The 20,230-nt window shown below is 44.1% G+C and overlaps 1 protein-coding gene and 1 long non-coding RNA gene across 5 annotated transcripts in view; both read right to left on the bottom strand.

Moving 5' to 3' along the window:
- Positions 1-18,585, bottom strand: part of LOC138849062 (uncharacterized) — a 35,844-nt gene extending 17,259 nt beyond the window's left edge. The window contains exon 1 of the long non-coding RNA XR_011387443.1: positions 197-18,585. This is a non-coding gene — a long non-coding RNA (uncharacterized lncRNA). The remainder of the gene's footprint in view (positions 1-196) is intronic.
- AHCYL2 (adenosylhomocysteinase like 2) overlaps positions 1-20,230 on the bottom strand; it is a 228,156-nt gene that overhangs the window by 203,850 nt on the left and 4,076 nt on the right. The window lies entirely within an intron of this gene.

Genomic DNA, 20,230 nt, shown 5'->3' with positions numbered 1-20,230 from the left:
CGCGCTGATCCGATGGCAGGAGCCAGGATCCAGGTGCTTTTCCTGGTCTCCCATGGGGTGCAGGGCCCAAGCACCTGGGCCATCCTCCACTGCACTCCCTGGCCATAGCAGAGAGCTGGCCTGGAAGAGGGGCAACCGGGACAGAATCCGGCGCCCCAACCGGGACTAGAACCCGGTGTGCCGGCGCCGCAAGGACCTTTGCCTCCTTTTAAAGCAAACAGCCTCCTGCTGAGTGTCCCGGTCTTCAGTGAAGATACACATTTATCATGAGCTCTGCTTATAGATCTAAGGAACAATTCTGAAGGAAAACTGTAAGTCAAATTGTAGTTTTTATGCCAAAGGAATCTTAACTGGTTTAACCTGAAGCTCTTGAATAAAACCAGTGTTGGTTTAGAATTGCCAAATATATCATGTTGATACATTCTACACACTGTGGTGGGATGTTTAGCCAGAGAGCCTGAAAACCCTTGGGATCTGTCCAAAGGCTTAATTATCAGGGCCATCTGACAGAGAATCCAGCTAAGAATGCCACATCCAAAAACTGAAAAATTCTAAAGTCTCCATGAAAGTGATTCTATCAGGAGTTAAGTTCAACCAAGGGACCTAGGTTTTCTGGTTGCTAAAAGAAGAAAAGTTTGTTATAAACCAGTGGTTCATGACTAGGGCTCGGCTTGATGATCACAAACAGTTATTAAGTACCTATTAAGTGCTAGCACTAAATTACACAAGGTCCACCAAAGGCACGTCAAATATCTAAGGAACAAAAAGCAGATTAGTTGGACAAACTGAAGATATTTAGAAACACTACCCTCAGTACAGGGTACAATGATATCTAGGATACTCAAAGGTAAATTGTGTGGTCATCAGACCACAGAATTTATAAGCCACTATGGTAACTCAGAAGACAGTGTGATAGAAAAAGAATTTAACATTAGCTATGTGAATCAATGGGTATATTCAAACTGGATCTAATCTTTTTTATATCACCATTATCAAACTATATAAGTTATCATTATCAAGCTGTATGAGAAAATAAGTAAAAAAAAAAAAAAAAAAAAAAAAAGAATGGGCTGGGCCAGTGCTGTGATGTAGTAGGTAAAGCCACTGCCTGCAGTGCCAGCATCCTATATGGGCGCCAGTTCGAGTCCCAGCTGCTCCACTTCTGATCCAGCTCTCTGCTATGGCCTGTAAAGGCAGTAGAAGATGCCTCAGGTCCTTGGGCCCCCGCACCCATGTGGGAGACCTGGAAGAAGCTCCAGGCTCCTGGCTTCAGATCGGCCCAGCTCCAGCTGTTGTTGCAGCCATTTCCCACAGATGGAAGACCTCTTTCTCTGTCTCTGCTTCTGCCTCTCTGTAACTCTTTCAAATAAATAAATAAATAAATCTTAAAAATATGGGCTAATAATAAGCTTACTGAAGCATCACTGAGGGAGAAGGACAGAAAACAAGCCTGAGAACCAAAATCTTCAGCTCAACTCCTGTTGGACAAGTTCTAAAAGTCCACCATGTTGTGCCAAGGTCCTACTCACGGCAACAAAGAGAAAGGGAGAAGAGGTCGCAAATACCAGACATGAATTCTTTACTCAAAACAATTCAAGAGAGCTGTGGAAATCACAATGTATTAATTGCAACTAATAAATGCTGACCTTTCTTCAAATGAAATGCCATTTTATTAAGAAGATATATCAACTTCCTTCATGACACTAATAACCACCCCTTTCTGACGACTGGTTATCTCAAATGTTTACAGTTAATTATTACAGTAGATTCCTATGAAATTACTTAGTCATGACTGTCTAGGACTAAAATCTCTGAGAAACAACATGAAAATAGCTTTACTAATTGGCAGAAATATAACACAGATTTACTTTGATTCTAGCTAGCTGTAAAGGGGAAAGTAGGATGTGATTCAAATTTTTAAATGCACGTATGTAAGAGCATAATAAACTTTGTTAATAGCTTCATACTAAGAAGTTGGGTAAAATACTATTTAAGCCATAGTCAACAATGTACTCTGAAATGTTTTGAGGATTTAGAGAAAAAAAAAATCGACCCTATAGCAAAGTCAATTCTATTAATCAATCCTCTTCAAACAAGTATCACAAAAAAAAATTAATTGTTCTTCCTTTTAAAACCCTTACTATCTGCTAGATGCTAACAACACTGTGAACAAGAAAGGCATGCTGGCCAGCGCCGCGGCTCACTAGGCTAATCCTCCGCCTAGCGGCGCCGGCACACCAGGTTCTAGTCCCGGTCGGGGCGCCAGATTCTGTCCCGGTTGCCCCTCTTCCAGGCCAGCTCTCTGCTGTGGCCAGGGAGTGCAGTGGAGGATGGCCCAGGTGCTTGGGCCCTGCACCCCATGGGAGACCAGGAAAAGCACCTGGCTCCTGGCTCCTGCCATCGGATCAGCGCGGTGCGCCGGCCGCAGCGTGCCGGCCGCGGCGGCCATTGGAGGGTGAACCAACAGCAAAGGAAGACCTTTCTCTCTGTCTCTCTCTCTCTCACTGTCCACTCTGCCTGTCAAAAAAAAAAAAAAAAAAAAAAAAGAAAGGCATGCTGTCAGCCCTTGTGGAGTTTACAGTCCAAGGGCCAAGAGGTACTTCATCAACACATCAGACACACAACCACGCGTATTTTACCTTAGAGAAACACCACAGAATCTCGCCCCACAGAAGAGAAAATTATAATAAACTTAAAAACAGCAAAAGGGAATTCAAAGACTTCATTGTTTTTGGTTACAACCTAGATATGCTGGATTTAAATAAGATGATGCCACAATGCCAGCCCCATCTTTCTTTATCTTTATAATGTATATTTTTCATGAACTTTTTAGAGACCCCTTGTAAGCTGGAATATTGTTCAGTCTTTAAAAGAAATTGTTACATGAATGGACCTTGAAAACATTATACAGTAAAACAAGCCAGACATAACAAGACAAATATGCTACCTATATGAGGTACACAGAATAAGTAAATTCATAGAGACAGAGAGTAAAACAGAGGTTTCCTATGGGGGAAGCATAATAGCAGCTATTGTTTAACGGGTACAGGTTTTGTCAGGCGAGATGAAAAAGTTTTGAGTACAGTAGTGGTGATGGTTACATGTCGCTCCCCCTCTTCGTGGAGGAACGACACAGGACCCTGCGCTGTTCTTTCTGTCTGCTCGGCCCTCCCCGGGTTTGCTGCTGGTTCTTCCCGGGTTGGCTACTATCCCTTCCACCTCCGTGGAAGGGCAGTTCCCCCTGGCCACATTCCCCACTTCCGCAGGGGAGCGGCACACCGCCGGCCGGCTCTTCTCGGGGGCTGCACAGGTTCCCTTAGATGTTCCCCATAGATGTTCCTGGTGCATGCCGTTTCTCTCCTCCTTTATAGTCCTCCTCCGCCAATCCCAACTCGGCTGCCCACACGCCGAGTACGCTGCTCTCCTCCAATCAGGAGCAAGTCCTACAGTTTATTAGTTGAACTGGAGGCAGCTGTGCGGAAGCTGTTTACTTCTCTCCCAGCGCCATATTGTGGGAGAGCAGATGCATAGAATAAGTCTTAATTCCAGTAACTTAGTCTAGTCCGGGCTGCTCCCCACAGTTACACATCACTCTGAATGTACTTACTGCCAATGAATGATACACTTTAACAAGGTTAAAATAGTAACTATTATGTATACACTTTAGGACAATAAAAAACTGCCAGCAGGAGTTTGGTACAGCAGTTGAGACTGCTTGGGATACCTGCATCCCAGATCAGACTGCCTGGGCTCAAGCCCTGCTTCCACTCCTACCCCAGCTGCCTGCTAACGTGCACCTGGCAGGCAGCAGGTGCACTTGGGTCCCTGACACCCATGTGGGAGACACAGATTGAATTCCTGGCTCCTTTCTTTAGCCTTGCCCAGCCACAGCTATTGTGGGCATCTGGGGAGTAAACCAGCAGATAAGACATCTGTATATCTGGTATCTGTAAATCTGCCCTTCAAATAAATTTAAAAAAATATAAATATTCTCTTTTTTTGTTTTTAAAATTTTATTTTATTTATTTGAAAGACAAAGTTAGGGGGGCCCTGGGAGGCTTCCATCACTGGTTCACTCCCCAAATGGCTGCAACAGCCAGAGCTAAGCCAATCTGAAGCAGGAGCCAGGAGCTTCTTCTGGGTCTCCCACATGGGTACAGAGGCCAAATGACTTGGGCCATCCTCCGCTGCTTTCCCAAGTGCATTAGCAGGGAACTGGATTGGAAGTGGAGCAGCCAGGATTCAAACCAGCATCTCTATGGGACATAGGTGCTGCAAGCTGGGCCTTTAACCCACTATACCACAGTGCTGGCCCCCATAAATATTTCTCAAAAATTTAATTAGGGGAAGACACTGTGACATAACAAATTAAACCACCATCTGCAATGAGAGTGTTGGTTTGAGTCCTAGCACCTCAGCTTTAGATCCAACTCCGCTAATGTGCCTGGGAAGCAGCAGATAGTAGTTCAAGTACTTGAATTCCTGCCACCCATGGAGGAGACCCTGATGGCATTCCTGGCTCCTAGCTTCAGACTGGCCTACCCCAGGGTATTGTAACCATTTGGGGAGTGAGTTAGTGAACGAAAAATCTCTTTCTCTCCCTGTCATTCTGCCTTTCAAGTAAAAAAAATTATTAATATAAGTTTAAACTATGACACATGATAAAACATTAATGAACTTTGTAAACATCATGCTGCGTGAAATAAGCCTGACACAAAGAAAAATACTATACAAATCTACTTATATGAAGTACCTAGAATAGTCAAAGAAATTTTTTTTAGGATTTCTTCATTTATTTATTTGAAAGGCAGAGAGAGAACGAGGGACAAGAGAGATATTCCATCTACTTCCAAAGTGGTCACAACAATATCAAGGCTATTATAAAGTACTAGCAATTTAAAAAGTGGTTGGGGCAGGCATTGTGCACATTGCATTAAGCTACCACCTGTAACACTGTCATCCCATGTGGATGCCAGCTCATGTTCCAGCTGCTCCACTTCTGCTCCAGCTACCTACTAACTGCACCTGGGAAAGCAGCAGAGGATGGCCCAAGTAATTAGGCCTCAGATCCCACGGGAGACCTCGATGAAGCTCCTAGCTCCTGGCTTCAGACTGGACCGGCCCAGCCCAACCCACCCCAGGAGTTACAGTCATTTGGAGAATGAACCAGTGGATGGAAGATCTCTGTTTCTCTCTCTCTCTCTCTCTCTCTCTCTCTCTCTCTCTCTCTCTCTCTCTCTGTAACACTACCTTTCAAATAAATAAATCTTAAAAAAAAAAAAAACAACTGGTATTAGTAAAAATGAACAGAATCCAATGACACAAAAAAGCAGAATCCAGAAACAGACTGGATATGAAGTATATCACAGAAAGTGGGATGTTATGTTGTCATAGGTTCAATGTTTTTATCTCCCAAAATTCATAAGTTAAAACCTATTTTCCAGTGTGATGGTATTTGGTGGTGGAGCACTTGTGGGTGATTAGGTTATGAGAGCAGCAACCTCATGAATTCAAGATCTGTGCCCTTATGAAACAGAGTCCCAGGGGGCCAATGCTGTGGCGCAGTAGGTTAATCCTCCGCCTGCGGTGCCAGGATCCCATATGGGCACCAGTTCTAGTCTCGGCTGCTCCTCTTCCGATCCAGCTCTCTGCTGTGGCCTACGAAAGCAGTGGAAGATGGCCTAAGTGCTTGGGCCCCTGTACCCACGTGAGAAACCCAGAAGCTCCTGGCTCCTGGCCTCAGATCAGCACAGCTCCGGCTGTTGCGGATATTTGGGGAGTGAACCAGCAGAATGAAGACCTCTCTCTCTGTCTCTCACTCTGTAATTCTACCTCTCAAATAAATAAATAAATAAAATCTTTAAAAAAGAGGGAAGGGGAGGGGAGGGGAGGGGGAAGACATAGTCCCAGAAAATGCCCTTCCTGAGGGGGACACAGTGAACTGTCCTCTGTGAACATAGAAGATGGCCCTCACCAGGCCCTCTCCAGGCCCACTCTGCTCTTTAGACTGCCAGCACCAAACCATGAGAAACAAATTTCTGTTGTTTATAAACCACAGCAGAAATAGACACATATCAACAGGGAAACAATACACTTAGCCAACAATCACGTTTTATATCTTTAAAAAAAAATCTGAAGAAAATTTTCCAAAATAACATTTGTTCAACTGAGCAGTGAGTACAATTCTCTCAGCACTTTCCATACATTTGAAAAAAAAAAAAACAAAACAATTGGGGGGTTGATGCTGTGGCACAGCAGGCTAAGCCTCAAGCCTGTGGTGCAACCATCCCATATGTACAACAGTTCGAGTCCCAGCTGCTCCTTTTCTGATCCAGCTCTCTGCTATGGCCTGGGAAAGCAGCAGGTGGCCCAAGCACTTGGGCCCCTGCACCCGTGTGAGAAGCAGAGAGAGCTGGAAGCAGCTTTGAGCTCTGGCTGTTGCAGTCATTTTGGGAGTGAACCAGTGGATGGAAGACCTTTCTGTCTCTTCCTCTCTAACTCTACCTCTCAAATAAATAAATAAAATCTTCAAAAAAATAAAAGTAAGTAAAAAATTCTAAAAAGGCTTGTGGTCAAATGAAATACATGTATAAAGCACCAGTCCAGCTCTCTGCTGTGGCCCGGGAGGGCAGTGGAGGATGGCCCAGGTGCTTGGGCCCTGCACCCGCGTGGGAGACCAGGAGGAAGCACCTGGCTCCTGGCTTCAGATTAGCATAGCTCCGGCTGTTGTGGCCATTTGGGGAGTGAACCAACGACGGAAGACCTTTCCTTTCTCTCTCTCTCTGTCACTGTCTGTAACTCTACCTGTCAAATAAATTAAAAAAAAAAAAAAAAAAAAAAGACAGAATTAAAGAGATAGAGATATCTTCCAATCCGCTGGCTCACTTCCCAAATGGCTGCAATAGCTGAAGCTGAGCTGATCCAAAGCCAGGAGACAGGAGCTTCTTCCTGGTCTCCCATGTGAGTGCAGGGGCCCATGCACTTAGCCCATCTTCCACTGCTTTCCCAGGCGCATTCGTGGGGACAGGACTGGAAGTAGAGCAGCCAGGAACTCGAACCAGTGCCCAATACGGGATGTCAATGCCACAGGCAGTGGTTTTACCCACTATGCAACAGTGCTAGCACTGAGAGAGACAGAGACAGAGAGAACTTCTAACCACTGGTTCACTCCCAAATGCCCGCAAAAGCCAGGCCTGGGTCAGGCCGAAGCCAGGAGCCAAGAACTCCATCTGGTCTCCCACTTGGATGGCAGGATTCCAGGTACATGGGCCATCATCTGCTATCTCCCAGGTATAATTCTAGGAAGCTGGATGGGAAACAGAGGCAGGACTGGATCCCACCCACTCCTGTATGGGATGCAGGCATCCTAAGCACAGGCCTGTACCAGGAACTTATTCTATCCTACTAACATCTCTAGTGTCTTCCTCAGTTTTATAGAAACTTTCAAGTATTTACATACACACTTTTGTGTCAAGACTCCTTTTCCCTAACAACATACTTCTCACAAGATGCTGCCAGAGAGACTAACAAATCTGGCTATGTAGCTTCCAGTGATCTACCAACCAACACAATCCCATGTGCTACCTCCCGCCCACATCAGCGTAGCTGAAAAAACTTTCAGCTTACACCAAGTAATTCTTCTGAATCATTCTTAACTTTCATCACAACTCTCCATGCAAACCTGCACCATGATTTACCCAACAGTTAAAAAAACAAAAAAAGTACCTATCTACTTTTGACACAATTTTCCCTCTACATTCCTCAGTTCCACACACCTGTGGAAGACGCAGCACGAGGTGCTCCACATGGGTGTAATGTTTCTGGATCTGCCAATCCCGGGAGAATTTACGTGACTCATCTAGCACCGGGTAGTGCATTAATTAACTCTAGGGGAACTGAGCACGGAACTCTGCTTAGCCAGCAATTTAGAATGCAAGCTCCTGAGAGAGAAAAGAAGAGAATAACTTTCGTCCCAAGCATGGTGAGTACACCAAACTGAAAATGATGCCCAGGAACAGGCAGTTCCAAACACAGGAATTCAAATACAACTGGCTTTGTAGCATTCACTGTTCTGCAGACCCAATGGCAGACCTTCTGTTTTTGCTTCATTTTCTGGCTCAGTTTAAAGTACCCTGTAGAGAATACTTGTCGCTTCTCCTCAAAATAACTCCAGAGAACACTACTTAAGTAACACAAAAATCTGTTTGGAGCATTACCTGCTGGGTGTTATTTGTACACATGTATACAATCATGTGTCACTTAACAATGGGATATGCATTAAGAACTGCATCATTCAAAAATGTTTGTCAATGTATGAATATCATAAATGTACTTACATGCAGCCTAGATGGTACTCAGAGAGCTCAATCCCTCTGCATGGACACTGATGCAACAAGAGACACAGTGCACTCAGGCTGTCTGAAGCTGCTGGCATAACACAGAACACTATTTGATAGCAAACTGTTGTTTATAAGTAGAACACTCTAGGCCGGCTCATTAGGCTAATCCTCCTCCACCTTGCAGCGCCAGCACACCGGGTTCTAGTCCCAGTCGGGGCGCCGGATTCTGTCCCGGTTGCCCCTCTTCCAGGCCAGCTCTCTGCTGTGGCCAGGGAGTGCAGTGGAGGATGGCCCAAGTGCTTGGGCCCTGCACCCCATGAGAGACCAGGAGAAGTACCTGGCTCCTGCCATCAGAACAGCGCAGTGCACTGGCCACGGCGGCCATTGGAGGGTGAACCAACGGCAAAGGAAGACCTTTCTCTCTGTCTCTCTCTCTCACTGTCCACTCTGCCTGTAAAAAAAAAAAAAAAAAAAAAAAAAAAATTGTAGAACACTCCAAAATAAAAATAGGAGCAAGTGTTGTGGCACAGAGGGTTAGGTGGCCACTCGGGATGCTCACATCCCACATCCAAGTGCCAGTCCAAGTCCTGACTACTAAGTGCTTCCAATCCAAATTCCTGATAATGATGACCCAAGTACTTGGGTTCCTGTCACCTCATAGGAAACCTGGATGGAGTTCCTGACTCCTGGCTTTGGCCTGGTCCAACCCTAACTATTGTGGGTATCTGGGGATTGAACCAGCAGATGAAGATCTTTTTGTTCCTTCCTCATTCTGTCATTCTGCCTTTCAAATAAATACATTTTTAAAAGTAAGTTAAGGGGCCAGCACTGTGGCGCAGTGGGTTAAAGCCCTGGCCTGAAGCACTGGCATCCCATATGGGCGCTGGTTCTAGTCCCAGCTGCTCCTCTTCCAATCCAGCTCTCTGCTATGGTCTGGGAAAGCAGTAGAAGATGGCCTAAGTCCTTAGACCCCTGCACCCACGTGAGAAACCCGGAATAAGCTCCTGGCTCCTGGCATCGGATCGGCGCAGCTCCGGCCATTGCGGCCATCTGGGGAGTGAACCCGCAAATGGAAGACCTCTCTCTCTGTCTCTACCTCTCTCTCTAACTCTTTCAAATAAATAAAATAAATCTTTAAAAAAAAAAAACTAAGTTAAAAGTATAGTAAATACATAAACCAGCCATACAGTCATTTATTATTATCCCTGTCAAATATCGTGCTCTGTATGTGGTATCTTTTTATGACTGGCACTACAAGTTTATCTATAACAGCATAACCAACATGTCGGGGTAATGGGTTAAACTACGACATCACGAGGTATAGGAAGATTTCAGTTCCTTGGGGACACCATGGTATATGTGGCTTGCCATTGGTCAAATTGTCATTATGAGGTACATGACTGCATATTTCTGTTGGAGTCTCTATGGCTTTGTACAGGGGACCTCAAGGTGTATGTGAGTCTGTATGAAGTGTCTCTGTGGATCCATATAGGGTCTCTGCATGTGGAAAAGGAATGGGTAGAGGGTCTCTGGGGTTCCGTTGTATGCATGTATATGGGGGAGTGTCTCTATGTATAGGGAGTCTGTATGTCTGCTTGTTTATGCTTCTGTGTCTATCAAGTATTTTATTATAGGTCTCATTGTATGCTTCCACCTTTCCACAAACCCCTGAAATGTTGTTCTTGCCTCTTTACTGAGGTTTCATAAAAGAGAAATGTTAAATGAGACCAAATACTAAGCCGATTTCTGGGTTCCAGGGGCAGGGGTTGTGGCACAGCTGGTTAAGTCCCCATTTGGGATGCCCACATTCCATACTGGAGTGCTACTTTAAGTCCCAGCATCTCCATTTCCAATCCAGCATCCTGGGAGACAGCAGGTGACTTCTCAAGTGTTTGGGCCCCTGCCACCCACCTGGGAGATCCAGATGGAGTTCCAGGTTCCTGACTTCATCTTCCATCACTGGTTCCTTTCAAAAAGTTTATATAAATAAATAAGTAGGGAACACGCTGCATCACAGCAAGGTAAGTTCCCATTTGCAATGCCAACATCCCACATCAGATTGCAAGTTCTAGTCCCAGCTGTTCCACTTGCAATCCAGCTTCCTGTTAGTGTGCCTGGGAAAGTACAGTAACAGTACTTGGGCCCCTGTCACCTACATGAGAGACCCAGATGGAGTTTCTGCCTCTGGGCTTCAGCCTGGGTCAGACTTGGCTGTTGTGGCCATTTGGGAAATAAACCAGCAAATACAAGATATCTCTCTGTCTCTCTCAGTCACCTGCCTTTCAAATAAATAATTTTTGAACAATTGTTGGCATTGTGGTATAGCAGGTTAAGCCACCTACTGAGACACCAGCATCCCTATTTCTGCGGCAGCCTCTTGTCCCAACTGCTCCACTTCTGATCCAACCCCCTGCTAACGTGTCTGGGAAAGCAGCAGAAGACGGCTCAAGTCCCTGGGTCCCTGTACCCATGTGAAAGATCTGGATGAAGCCCCTGGCTCCTGGCTTTGGCTTGGCCCAGCCCTGGCCATTGCAGCCATTTGGGGAGTGAACCAGTGGATGGAAGGTCTCTCTCTGTCTCTCCCTGTCTCTGTAACTCTGCCTTTTAAATAAAATGAATAAATCTTCAATAAATAAATAAATTGAAGTTCTGGCGAGTATACATTACTACAAAACCAGAGTTGCCTGAGTTTGTTCAGAGAGGGAGACATAATGAGAGAGACAGACAGATAGACAGAGACAGAGAGACCTATTCTGTGGTTCACTCCCCAGATAGCCGCCAAGAGGTAGGGCTGAGCCAGGCTGAAGACAGGAGCCAGGAGCTTAATCCAGGTCTTTCACATGGGTGGCAGGGGCCCAAACACTGGGGCCACCTTCCGCTGTTTTTCCCAAGCCATCAGCAGGGAGCTGGATCAGAAGCTAAACAGTAGGACTCAAACTGGTGCACATATGGGAGGGCATAGCAGGCAGCAGCTTTACTCTCCATGCCACAACTCCAGCCCCTAAGATTGTTCATTTATAACAAGCTTCCAGGTGACACCAATGCTCTTAGATTGAACAGCAAAGACCTAAATGACTCCAAACATACTAAAATGCCTCTAACTATAATTAGACCATCCATGTAGATTTTCAGCTTGAGTGCTATCTGCCTGTAAATTTGTTTAAAATATGAATTTCCTGTAAGTTTGGTTTATAAGAGCCAGTCCTAAGAAGTAGGAGTGCTGGGAGCCAGTGCTGTGGCTTAGCAGGTAAAGCTACCACCTCCAAGATGCCGGCATCCCACATGGGATGTTCTAGACTTGACTGTTCCACTTCTGATCTAGCTCCCTACTAATGCACCTAGGAAAGCAGTAGAAGATGGCCCATGTGCTTGGGCCCCTGCATCTGTGTGGGAGACCCAGAAGAAGCTCCTGGCTCCCTGCTTTGGACTACCCAGCTCCAGCCCTTGTGGCCATCCGGGGAGTGAACCAGCAGATGGAAGACCACTCTCTCTGCCCCTGCCTCTCTGTAACTCTGCCTTTCAAATAAATAAATCTTTTTAAAAAAGAAGTAGGATTGCTGAGTGTATTAGAATTTTAATTTCTGGACTTGCAAAGCTGGAATAAGGAAACTTCATAGAGGTTCTGCTACATTTTGATATATATTGGACACACAACTTTTCCCAAAGTGATACATACACTTCAATTTCAATTCTGACCCTCTTCGAATTACCACTCCTGCTTCCAGTATTGCTCACATCAAGTGAGATTTTCATATATATTTTTAATTTCCATTTATGAATTTGCTACCCTCTCCCTGGTGGAAAACAATGGTATCTTGCTGATTTTAGAGTTCTAGCACTTGATAGTGTTTGGCACATAACAGATAAATGATTTTTGCACAAAAGAAACTCACAAGGTATTAGAGGAGATTATTAGAAAGTATCCAGAAGCAATAAAGTTACTTTTCTTCTATAATACAGCCCAGCATAGACCCTAAAAATGAAATAACATTAAGCCAATCATCTCTTCTCCCTTGTGGAAATAACAGACATGAATTAATGTAAAAATTCCTATTCCACTTCTGTCTCAAGCAGAGAGTGGCCCAAGAGTAGACTCAGCTACGTTTTATCACTAGCACTTTGCTAAAGAAGAACCTTTATTTACCTTCCAGGAAAAGAAGTCCTCCTTTGCCTGGAGCAGATAACATAAATTTTAAAAGGTGGATGCCTACAACTACCTAATGGGGCAAAACCTATTCTTCCTACAGCCTTATCACACACACTCAATTCCTGACAACGCCTTTACAAAAGTCAGGAGTCATTCTGGAAAAAGACCAGAGGGTCTGACATTTCTCCAACTCAGAACAGCTGCAGAAGACGAGTGCCTCTGTAGACCACTGCTGCAGCAGCTGTGTGAGACGCCACCAGGGCTCCGATCTCTACTAAACACTATCTCTATCAACTGAGCACTAGCAAAAATGGGCTAACAGTAAATGTTTCCAGTAACTCACTATAATAAGTACTAAAGTAGTAGTACCGGAATAATAACTTTCGGTTAATCTTTCCATATGGGCATGGGTATCTTAATAATAAATAAAACCAGTCTATCAAAAGTTACTTCTATGTATACATCTAAAAGTTAAGAAAGAAAAACAAGTAGGAAGTACAAACTAAAGAAAAAGAATCAAATGACAAACCAGGAAAAGGTAAAATACTACATTTTATTTGAGGACAAACAGAGCTATCTTACATTACAAACAAAAACAAAATGCAAATAGATTGAAGATCAAAATATAACAGTACAATCATAAGAAAATATAGAAGGATTTGTTTATAAAATTGGAGAAGGAAAAGTCATTTTAAGATACAAAATGTTTAAGCCAAAAAGGAAAAAAACTGGTATATCTGACTGCATTAATTTTTTAAATCACAAACAAAGTTACAAGTCAATAAGAAATAGAGTAGGAAGAAATGTATGCAATATATACACAATACTCATAACATTTAAAGTCCTACAAGCCAACATGAAAAGATAATCCAGTGGGAGAGGAGATTTTTATCTATTTCGTTCACTGCAGCGTCCCCAGCAGTTGGCCTCTAGTATTCATCAATAAACAATCTGTTAATAATGAATAGCTAATTACAAAAAAACAATCTAAATTGCCAATATATGCATTATAAAATTCTCAGCCTCACTATAAGCAGAATGCAAATCAAAAACACAGTAAAAGATTTTCCCCATCGAAGATGTAGTTATCTGTTATCAGTGAAAGTGTGAGGAAAGGGTTATCTTGTATAGTTACAAGGTAAGGTCCTACATTTTTTAAGGCAACATGGCATTATGCATGAATTTTAAAACACAGATAATTTTCAACCCCAAAATCGTACTTTTAGATATCTATCCTAGGGAAACATTTCTATATGTACACAAAGAGAATGCATATACCATTACTACAATACTGTACATAAAGAAGAAAAAAAATGAAGTCAAATGTGTACCAACAAAAAAAAGTCTGGTTTATTTTTATTGTTATTTGTTCAGACAGAGCTCCCAGCTGCTAGTTACACCCCAAACGCCCACATCTTCCAGGGCTGGACCAAACCAAAACTGGGAGCCGAGAATACAACCCAGATCTCTCCTGTCGGGGGCATCTCTGCTGCCTCCTAAGGGCTACATCAGCAGGAAGCTGGGAATTGAATTAGGAGCTGGAGCTGGGAATTGAACCTGTGTACTCCAATGTAAGATGCAGCCAACTTAACACCTAAGGCAAAAGACCTACTTAATAGTCAATACTATAGACTTTGGAAATCAATTTAGCAGTTAAAAAGAATGAGATAATTACACATGTATTGATACAGAAAGAGGTCTAAGACATGCTATTTTTACAAATAAAACAATATATACATAATATGCTTTTATTTATGTGTAAGTTATAAGCCTAAAACTTTATATACAATTAAGAATGTAAATTCATAGAAATAATATAGAAAGATAAATAAATAATTATTAAAGGTCAACTCTAGGGAGAAGAATGAGACAGGCTGAGGGCCAGGCGAAGATTTCTGTTTTACCAGACTGAATCATTTTACAAGAATATATTCAGGGGCTGGTGCCTTGGTACAGGTTAATCCTCCACCTGTGGCGCCGGCATCCCCTATGGGTGCCAGTTCTAGTCCCAGCTGCTCCTCTTCCAATCCAGCTCTCTGCTGTGGCCTGGGAAAACAGTAGAAGATGGTCCAAGTCCTTGGACCCCTGCACCCAAATGGGAGACCGGGAAGAAATATCTGGCTCCTGGCTTTGGATCAGCACAGCTCCGGCCATTGCAGCCAATGGACGGAAGACCTTTTTCTCTCTCTCCCTCTCTCTCCTTGTCTGTAACTCTACCTTTCAAATAAATAAATAAATAAATATTTTTTTAAAAAAGAATATATTCAAATGCTATTTGTGTAATTAAACACTTTTTGAGAAAAGAAATATAATGGAAATTCCATTTTCCTAAGAAGAACAAAATACTTTGAGGATTAGACATAAAAATAATTCAGGTTTGGGCATGAAAGTTTTGAAGTTCTACTCTAAGCAGACAGTTGAACACACAGATATCAGCATTCATAAAAGGAGTCTTAGCTAAAGAAATAACTGTGGAAGCTGCTGGCATGTAGCGGATACTTGAAGGCACAGGTATTGTGTGGATGACTCGGGGAGAAAAAAATAATGAGAACAGCTGAGGGCCCAAGGCCAAGGGCAGAGACAACAAAGAGGAAAAAGGAATATTCAGGAAAATAAGATGAAAACTAGTCACAAATAGTGTCACAGAAGCCAAGGAAGGAGAGTGTTTCCTCAGGAGTCAGCGTCAATGACGGATCTTTGTTCTGGGCAAGCAGAATGCAGAGTAGGAGCAGATTAAGGAGTTTGTGAGAAGAAAAGAGTATACATAGCACATGCAGAAAACTTGAAGCAGCCTGGCTGAAAGAGTAGACAGGACAGTAGCAGAAAGAAAATATGGGATCTGAATGATGGGGTTTTTAAAATGGGAGATGGCAGAGCAGGTTAGACTGCTGAAGGAACAGATCCAGGAGAAACAGGAAGCAGCCAAAGGAAGAATTTTAAAGAAGGCAGGCGAGAATGTGATTAGAGCACCTGAGGAGGGCCTGGTCTTTGATGGGATGAAGGACACCTCTTCTATTTCAGCAAGAGGGAAGAAAAAGATGCACTTGGGTCTGCACGATTTAAAAGGTACAAAGATCAAAGAATTCCCATCTGGTGGGGTCTCTTCAAAAGTATAAAACCTACCACAGGGGTCAGCACTGTGGCACAGCAGGTTAAGTCACTGTCTGCAGCTCCGGCATCTCATAGGGGCGCAAGTTTGAGTCCCAGCTGCTACGCTTCCCATCCAACTCCCTATTAATGTGCCTGGGAAAGCAGCGCAAGATGGTCCAAATCCTTGGGCCCCTGCACCCATGTGGAAGACGTGGAAGAAGCTCCAGGCTCCTGGCTTCAGACCAGTCCAACTCCAGCTCTTGCAGCCATTTGGGGAGTGAACCAGCAGATAGAAGATATCTCTGTCTCTGTAACTCTTTCGAATAAATAAATAAATCTTAAAAAAAAAAAAAAAAGGAAGAAGGTTTGCTTCGACCAATGCATAATTCGGAATCCTACAAGCAGCAGAAGTCAATATAGGCTGGATTAAACAGAACAAGAATTGACAAAAAGCTCGAAGTAGCTTTCAGGCAGAGAACCTGTTTCAAGGCCACACAACTACAAACACCAGCCGAAATTAAAGAACTGGCATGGCAAAGATGTCCTGATTGCCAATATCAAGCAAGAGATGCTGCAGCTTAATTCATACCATTATGGTCCTGGATGCCAAGTGCCAACGACAGCAGCACTGCCACAGTTACTGCTGTTAACTCGAGCTTGCTACTAAAGACTGATGCTACATAGGATTTGCTGATAATGCAGGGGAAGTCGTGGGGAACAACGCGGAAGGGCTTCCAGTGAGTGAAGAGAGCAGTCAAGGAGCTGAGTCCTGGGAAGGTAATGGAAGAAAAATGGTGGCCAGTGACCGAAGTAAACAGGGATGTGGAGCATGGTGATTCGGGCCTCCCTGCAGAAGAGGGCAGATTCTGACATCCCACGGGCTTGCAGAGTGGTCTCAGCAGCAGCTTCAGGCAATTTCACGTGGGAGTCTGGGCAGAGCAGCAGGGGCTGTCAGTGTGGGAAAACCTCTCACTGTGCTTTGAGCAAAGTTTCATCCCACTGATCCATCCCAAAGGCATCACAGACTGGCAAAGTCTTGGGCAAGTTACTCTCTCCCTTTGGATCTGTATTTTCTCATCTATAAAATAAAGATAATATAACTGATAAAGTTGTTACGAGGATTAAATGAGATGAGAGAGAGATGACTTGCACTTAAGTGTTCAGTAAATGATCACCTTTAAACCGTCACAGAAGAGTAAAGGTAGTGAACACTATCAAATCCTCTAGAGTGACTAACAGGGCTCACATGGCAGCATTATAGGAGAAAAGCTTTACTAGTCAGTTTTACTAGTCTCAAGCCCACAACATTCACAAAGGCTTTAAGGAAAAGCCTCATAGGTAGGGCAACTCAACCAGCAGCTCTAGTATGCTCTCTAACAGAGGTTCTGAGTTAAGAACCCAGGTGCCCCAAGCTGATACATTTCTGCTGGCAGACCCTTGAAAAAGGAAAAGGAAATCACCAGCTAGTAACTCAAGTGTCCAAGAGAGAAAACACCTAACTGAATTGTTGCAGAACACAGATACAGAGGACGGAGACTGCAAACCACATCTTAAGTAATATAACTGCATCAAAGTAATTTTAGATTTAGGAATTCCTAAGGAAGAGATACCAATCCACCTTTCTCCTGTGCTCAGCTCTCATAAAATGTAAGGCCATAGGTCATTCAGACTATAAAAAGCTCCTACAAATTCCATAGAAATCTGATCAAGCTTACTAAACCTCTTATTGGGTGAATGCAACTTTAGCTCCTTGAACGGCCTACCACCTGGAAGGCATGACAGTGTGCTGCAAACCGGGCAAACGCAAGGCTGTTTTCTTCCCATTCACCTCAGCTGTACCTCTGTGAATATTTAAACAAGAACTTCCAAGAAATAAACTGCATATCTTTATTAACCCAACTTGACAAAGGATCTGAATAAGGATTAAATTAAATATCTTTTTTTCTCTTCCTTTTTGTGGAGAAGGGATCCCTTTTCAAAGAAACGACATAATATCTCACTCTTCTTTTTTTCATAAACTATTCATTTCTTCAATTAAGTGAACACTAACTAGTCTTCCTCCAGCTATCAAAGATACAACTCTAGCCTTAGCAACCTCCTAAAACAGCTCCGAACAGTTAGTCTTTTCCAGGTTCAATATGCATAAAATTCACAAATTACACAAAAACAGAATAAAGGCTGTTTTCACAGAAATTTTATAAATGTTTTCAAAAATACCTGCACCCAGGCAGGCATCAGGATAATCAGCTCAATTAAAAGAAACTGCTCATTAAATGCAATAACAAAAAATGCACAATATCAATTAAGATTCAAGGGGCCAGCGTTGTGGCGTAGCAGGTAAAGCTGTCACCCGTGATGCCAGCATCCCATAGAGGCGCTGGCTCGAGTATCAGATGCTCCACTTCCAATCCAGCTCAATGCTAACGGCCTAGAAAAAAACAGTGGAAGATGGTCCAAGTGTTTGGGCCCCTGCCACCCACATGGGAGACCTGGATAGAGTTCCAGGCACCTAGCTTTTGCCTGGCCCAGCCTTGGCCATTGTGTCCATCTGGGGAATGAACCAGCAGATCAAAGTGCTCACTCACTCTCTCTTTCTGTCTTTCCCTCTCTAACTCTTTTTTTTTTTTTTTTTTTTTTGACAGGCAGAGTGGACAGTGAGAGAGAGAGACAGAGAGAAAGGTCTTCCTTTGCTGTTGGTTCACCCTCCAATGGCCGCCGCGGCCGGCGCACCGCGCTGATCCGATGGCAGGAGCCAGGAGCCAGGTGCTTTTCCTGGTCTCCCATGGGGTGCAGGGCCCAAGCACTTGGGCCATCCTCCACTGCACTCCCTGGCCACAGCAGAGGGCTGGCCTGGAAGAGGGGCAACCGGGACAGAATCCGGCGCCCCGACCGGGACTAGAACCCGGTGTGCCGGCGCCGCTAGGCGGAGGATTAGCCTAGTGAGCCACGGCGCTGGCCCTCTAACTCTTTCAAATAAACAAATCTTAAAAAAAAAAAAAAAAAAAAAAAAAAAAACTGTTTTAAAGGTTCAGGTTTTTTTTTCTTTTCTTTTTTTTTCTTTTTTGACAGGCAGAGTTAGTGAGAGAGAGAAAGGTCTTCCTTCCATTGGTTCACCCCCCAAATGGCCACTACGGCTGGCGCTGTGCTGATCCGAAGCCAGGAGTCAGGTGCTTCCTCCTGGTCTCCCATGTGGGTGCAAGGCCCAAGCACTTGGGCCATCCTCCACTGCCTTCCCGGGCCACAGCAGAGAGCTTGACTGGAAGAGGAACAATCGGGACAGGACCGGCGCCGCAACCGGGACTAGAACCCGGAGTACCAGTGCCGCAGGTGGAGGATTAGCCAAATGAGCCGCTGCGCTGGTTCAGTTTTGAGTTTTAAAGAAAGATAACCTTTGTCTTGAAAAGCAACCAAGTTGGGGGCCGGCACTGTGGCGTAGTGGGTAAAGCCACCGCCTGCAGTGCTGGCATCCCAAATGGGTACCAGTTAGAGTCCCGGTTGCTTCTCTTCTGATCCTGCTCTCTGCTATGGCCTGGGAAAGCAGTAGAAGATGGCCCAAGTCCTTGGACCCCTGCATCTGCATGGGAAGACCCGGAAGAAGCTCCTGGCTCCTGGCTTACAGATCAGCACAGCTCCAATCATTGCGGCTATTTGGGGAGTAAATCAGCAAATGAAAGATCTCTCTCTCTCTCTACCTCTGCCTCTCTGTAAATCTGCCTTTCAAATAAATAAATAAATCTTTAAAAAAAATAGAAAAGCAACAGAATTTGGGCTTTGGAGCCAAATCACTTAGGGTTCTGCCATCACATCACTATAAAACCTGAGACAAGTTCCTTAATCTCTCCAACCCTGTTTCCTCAATAAAACAAGGATAAGACTATCTCCAAGGCTCTTAAAAGCATTAAATAAAAGTGTATATAAATCTGTAAGTACAATGCCTAGTGCCAGCAGGAGCATACAACAGTATACTTCCCCTTCTGAAGTTCAAATGTTTTATCAGAGATTGATTTTTATAGAAGGCGGGACTTAACAGGGAAATTTTCTTGACTGAACAGGAAGACAGAATATATTCCTCAGGTATGCATCACTGATTTCAAAACACTTGTCAGTGTAAGATGTTCTTCTTCCTCTCTTCTGTTTTACAATTCTTTGAGGTTCTACATTTGTGCTACTTCTGTCCTCTTCCTAAAGCCCTCAGACTTTCGATACCTTGGCCTTGTATGACCCAAGCCTTAGCCAAACACACCTTAGACTTCATTTACAATACAAAGACTTCTGGGAAAGGCCAGAACCCAGCATCCAAGCAGTCAGAAAAAAACCCGTGTGGCACAAGGAAAAGAACAAGGGCTTTGGAAACAGATGTGGGTTGAAACACTACCCTGCCACTTTATAGATGTGTATCCTTGGGGAAGGCACTTAATGTCGCTAGCCCTCATTTCCTCATGTGTGAAGTGGAGATAATGGGCAGGCTTTGTGGCACAGCAAGTTAAGGTACCTCTCGGGATGCCCACATCCCACAACAGAGTGCTGGTTCAAGTCCTGGCTACTCCACGCTTCCAATCCAGCTTCCTGCTAATGCACACCCTGGCAGGCAGCAGGTCCCTGCCACCTATGTGGGATACCTGGATTGGGTTCTAAGCCCTGGCTGTTGTGGGCA

The sequence above is a fragment of the Oryctolagus cuniculus genome, chromosome 3 (assembly GCF_964237555.1).
Source record: "Oryctolagus cuniculus chromosome 3, mOryCun1.1, whole genome shotgun sequence".
Lineage (NCBI taxonomy): Eukaryota > Metazoa > Chordata > Mammalia > Lagomorpha > Leporidae > Oryctolagus > Oryctolagus cuniculus.
This window is presented reverse-complemented; position numbering and strand designations above follow the sequence as displayed.